Source organism: Engystomops pustulosus, chromosome 1 (genome assembly GCF_040894005.1).
Source record: "Engystomops pustulosus chromosome 1, aEngPut4.maternal, whole genome shotgun sequence".
NCBI lineage: Eukaryota > Metazoa > Chordata > Amphibia > Anura > Leptodactylidae > Engystomops > Engystomops pustulosus.
Window position 1 is genome coordinate 35,053,996 of NC_092411.1, and position 6,003 is coordinate 35,059,998.

The window sequence follows — 6,003 nt, forward strand, 5'->3', positions numbered from 1 at the left end:
GAGACATCGCGCACCAGGAAGACATCGGGCGCAGCAGAAACGCATCGGGCGCAGCAGGGAGGCATCGGGCGCAGCAGGGAGACATCGGGCGCAGCAGAGACACATCGGGCGCAGCAGGGAGACATCGCACGCAACAGGGAGACATCGCGCGCAGCAGGAAGACATCGGGCACCAGGGAGACATTGGGCACCAGGGAGACATCGGGCAGCAGGGAGACATCGGGAGACTTCAGTGGAAGAAGAGGAGCGGATCCCGGGACAGCGTATCTCCTCTCCCGACAAGTAAGCAGATGTGTCGAACATCTGTAATCTATTCTTCACTGTGTTCTTCACTGTGTTTTTCACTTAAATGATCCTATGTTCACTGTTTTTTTTCTATTCTTCACTGTTCTTCACATCTGCTAACTTGTCGGGAGATAATATACGCGCGCGGAACAGTGAAGAATAGATTGCAGATGTTTCTATACATCTGCTAACTTATCTGAAGACATTCTTTTTCCATTAAATAACACATTTTATTCCCGAACCATGGTCCCTTAGAAAAATGCTCGAGTCTCCCATTGACTTCAATGGGGCTCGTTATTCGAGACGAGCACTCGAGCATCTGGAAAAGGTCGTCTTGAATAACGAGCACTCGAGCATTTTAGTGCTCGCTCATCTCTAATTCACACCACTGCTTTCAACGTTACAGTGTCCATGCATACTTCAAAGTGGATCGTTAAATGGTTGCCATGGGCAACTATAAAAATTCTGCCTTTCAGACAGCATGATAAATCTGCCCCCACGGGTACAGGTGGACCCCTACTTAAGGACACCCAACTTACATACAACCCATAGTTGAAAGCAGAACACTCTGACCTCTGCTAAAGCTTTATGGATGCTTTACTAAAGTCTAAGTCTGAAATGTGCTGCTGCAATGTGTCTCTAATGAAACTTCATTTTTAAAACGTGGTCACGTTGCTTGAAAATATGTCTAATCTGCATTTTTCAATGGGGAAAATAAATTTTTACTCTGAAAACACAATTGTAAAATATACACTTTCGACTACCAGACAAATTCTACTTTAAAACAAACCTCCGGCCCCTAGCTTGTACACAACTCTGGGAAAGCCTGTATACAGAAATATATATATATATATTTATACAGGTATCCTCTATTCTTCCTCTGTACCCTTAGCACACCATTTTTGATCTGAGCAAGGGCAAATTCTAACAGAAACCTGTTCTCCAAACATGTTAACCTGTGTTTGACACTTGCATTGATCCAAAAATTTTTAACTGTTATTAATTTGATGATTTCCTGTAATTATCTAACTCGATTAATACCTGTACTATATAACCATGCATTCATCTATCAGCAGCGCATAAACGCACCTGAAAATACTATATATATATATATATTTGTATGCATGTGGTTACATGGTGGATATGTCAATGTATGTGTGAAAAATATGCTGGGGATATGTGTGTATATGCTGTATATGTGTGTATGCTGTGTATATATGCTGTGTTTGTTGAAAAATGTAAATTTTTATGTATGCTGACGATCTATGTTGCATATTTTTTACATTGGTTGTGTACATACGGTATATGTGCCTAGATGTATTACAGTGTAGACACTTGTGTAATTTTATTTTAACTTCGTTACAAACATGCTCGTGTTATGAAAGGGGAACACTAAAAGGACTGTTAGGGGGGACAGTCTAACATGAGTATATCGGCTGCAGCCCTTGTAAAGTTTTTTAGCCAGAAGCCAATGGCCCGCCATATGCAGCCTGAAGCTACAGCCATGGTAATGTTGTGTTTTTTTAAAAAAAAAAAAAATCTCCTTCCGATGACCCCTTGCAAGTCAAGTACTGCTCTTTGTCGCATGCCCAGTTAGTCCCCCTCGCAGTGCAATGGCTTTGGTCTGTTGGCCCGCTGTCAGGAGTGCCACTAGGGACAAACACATGTGAGCATGATGGCCAAGTAATGTCGAGACTAAGGGACCAGGCGGTGACATGTAAATGTTGCTTGAATATTGTTAACCTGCTAGTTTCTTCAAATTTTTTTTTTTTTGGGGGGGGGGGGGGTTTCCTTACAGATGCGCGTTCGAACGTTTTTTTTTCTGCCTTGTTTATGTAGGCTACATTTATTACTCCCAAACCGCATTTTTTTTGAGGAGAAAAAAAAATGGGTCATTGAGATCGCCAGTATGCACATGCGTTAACTGTTTTGTACATGAGCAATGTAGTAATGGTAATGGTTTGTTTTTTTAAATTTTAAGAGGGAATTACTGTAAATTTTTCGGGTAACCAAAAAAGACTATGCACACATAAGCATGGTAACTTCAAAGATCCTCAGATGTATGCAAATTTTATTGGCAAGGACAAATGACTAAAATGTATGCACATGGCCGGTGACACAAATTCATTATTTAAAAGAACGCATTACTGCAATGCAGCCATTTGTCCGAGAAAGCCGGTCTGATGGTCATGACGAGTGCCAAACTCTGAAATGCAAAGTGTAGTGGTAGGAAATGTATATTAAATGTATTATCGGTGGAATTGTAGTTAATTATTTTGGACATGGTGTGTGGCAACAACTATCTATTGTCGAAAAAAAGTTACTTAATAGTTGAGTTGGTGACACGGATATGTTTGTAAACGACACAAAACTGGTTCGGTAAATCCTTACCTGCTAGGTCAATTTACACTATGCCAGGGAAGCCTGTAATATAAACTTTTAATGCTACAGGTAACGTTACTTTGTATAAGTACACTTGACAACCAATCTCCAATTCCAAATTGTAACGCGCACTTGCAGATATACCGGAATCCGCTGGTTTGAACTAGTTGTGAGTGATTGTTGTGACGCACTTTTAAAAATGCTTTATCCTTTATTCTAGAAAGTTCAGAATGCCTAGACACCGACACTAGGAACAGGCCCCCGTTTGCTGCAACCACTACGAGTCCGAGTAAGCATGATTTTTGAATTTTCAAAAAATTAAAAAGTAATAAGAGTAATTGTTATTTATTGGAACGGCCTCCAATGTTTGTTTTTTCAATTTCAAGTCGGCAATTGTATCATTACTGCTATGCACTATTGAATATGGTTATGTTATGTTACAGCCCACTCAATGTTCAGAGTGGCGTGTCAGATCATTTCCGCAACGATTAGGACAAAAGGCAAATGTTTATGGAGCTACTGTTTGCATACAAATTTCGATTAAGTAAGTTTTGAAATGTGCTTTAACAATGAAATAACCTGCGTCAAATCCTATGGTTGTCGTAGTCATTAGCAAGTTTATCAAAGCCGCTTTGACGTTTTTTTTTTTTGTTTATGCAACAGACTAGTGGAGCCATATATTTCCCTGTCAGCTTTAGAAATATGTGTGCAACACCCTTATGAATATTTTTTTTTTTGTTTTTTATTTTGTTTCCAAAACTTTTGTCCTCATGTGACTACATACGTCACTGTTACAACAGACCCAAACGAGAATGGTGAATAAATAGTGATAAAAACTGTGATGTGAACATTACTATTACAGTGCATCGTTGGTAATTTTTCAATAAATTTTAAAAAACAGTTGCTATTAGGGATTTAATAAACAGTGTTGAGACACATGAGGCACTTTATTTTTTTGAAATCTAGTGGATTTATTGCATAATTTATTTACTGTTCCAGCACAGTATCGCACTTCCAAATGCCCGGAGGAGCCATAATGTATCAGCCTTTGAATTTTGAAAGCGAAGCAGTGATAGCGGCGTCCACAAGTAAGTACCTTATTGATCAATGTTAAAAATGGAAGTGCTGCTCTATATTTTAAATTTTTTTTTTTTTTTTTTACGATAGGTGGCTGTGAAAGGGAAGTGCCAAAAGCTGACCTTTGTAAACGCGGTGTACCACTCAGCTCGGATATAGTAGCTGAAATGGTAAAGTATCTGGATGAAAAAAATTATGATGAGAAGCAAGGAAAAAAGTCTTACAAGAAAAAAACTGCCATTTTAGAAGAATTATGCAGCATAATATTCTCAAAGTTTGGCAAAAACATAACTAAGCGACAAATTCAAAAGAGATATAGTGATTTGAAGGTTCGTAACCCCCTGGAATTGGAACGTATTCGCAAAGAGATTATGCAAAGTGCAGGTGAGTTTTTTTTTGAAAATTTTTTTTGGAAAATCTTTGTTAATACATTCATTGTAATTTCATCTGTCAATGTAATCAAACAATCAGATGTCACTAGCAAGCAAGAAGTGGCATTGGAAATAATAGAGCATCCGACTTGTACATTGTATGAAGAGCAACTTGAGAACAACAGAGAGTCAGTTGAGGTAATTATTATTTGGAGTGACATCACTTTTTAAATTTGTTAATGTCCAGTATTTTATTTTATTTTATTTTTTTCATTTTTTAACATTATAGAATGCAACGTGCACAGAAGACACTTTCATGCTACATCTGCAACCAGTGGAGAACCAAATTATTAGCCATATTGTATACTCTGCAACTCCAACAGCTGAAGCATCAGAGATAATTGAAATTCCTAACTCTGTGCTTTATGCTCAAATAAAGGAATTGGATGTTAAAGTTGACCTGCTATTGACAAAGGTTGATGCTTTAATGGCTTCAAAGATGCTGTGATTTTTTTTTACGTTTGCAAATCACCGCATTTGTGGACACGATAAAAAGGCATGAGTGTTTAATACTGACTAGTATTATTTGCCAAAAGTTGAAGCGTCAATAGAAACTGATCCATGTGAATAGCATCTATGTATGGGAAAACTGATGCAGCTATGTGATGATGCAAGCATTTGTGTGAATGTCATATATTAGTATTTCTCATTGTCTAAATTTAAAAATTTGCATTTGTTCAACAAAATCTGCCTGTGGTTGTTTGGGCGTCTTCAAAAATTTTATGGTCCAACTGGGTGACTAGTGAGTACTGGAAGATATTAATCCATCATCAGAGTCATGGGATGAATAAAAGGTGCATATTTTTCGTGGGAACAGGTACCAGTATGAAATATACATTAAACCGCTTCTTTTATCACAATGGCAACAAGCAGAGTTGGAGAAATCATTGAGGAATTAATGCCGAAGGTAACAAGGAAAAAAGTGTAATGTAAAATCATAAAAACATTAACAATAGCAGACTGAAATGTGGCAACCCCTTTATTGCAATCTTAACCTGTTTTGCAGTTCAGATAAGTAATAGTGCTAACTTACATTGCTATACAGATACATAACTTGCTTTTTGGTGGCTTGTTAGCTAAAGCTAGACGGCAACTTTTGACAGCATGTCCATATGGCAAATGTTGCACAATCAGTCAATTGGCAATGTTGCATGGAGGTGAAGTGACGTCACTGTTCATTTATTACCGTTTGGGAAATAACGAATTTTATCCATGCATAGATTCACCGATGTGACCTTTAACATTCACAGATCCATAACACATGGAATATATAAGTTTGTGCTAGTCTTTGAGATATTAAACCTTATATTGTCGTCAATGTTATTATTAGACAATGCTTTGTCCAAAATTGTGCAATTTCTTATGTCATTCTTGTTGAAACTATTAAACTGACATTAAAAATGTTTTTCACCGTGCAAGTTTGCTTTCGTGTAAGTTTTTAAATCATGAAGTAATGGGCTGACCTTTAATTTGTCCACATGGGACAACATGAAGCTGTGTGTTTAAAGATGTTGAAACAAAGGTGATTTAGTTTAATTTTCCGAGTTTATACACTTTTTGCGGAAAGCTTTGCAAGTAATTATTTTATTGGTGGCAAATTAGTTTTTAAGTGTACAAGAATACATAAATAATAACAAACATTATGGATAAACAATAAAAAAGGAACATTTCTACTACAATACACACAGCTACATCTTCGTGAATCTTTATGCAAAATACAATTTTTAATAACATATACTTTCACTACATTCACTATTGTTGATCTGCACCACTGTGCCTTTGTGGACACATATCTGCTTGGAAGCCGAATTCCTTTACGGAGCCACATT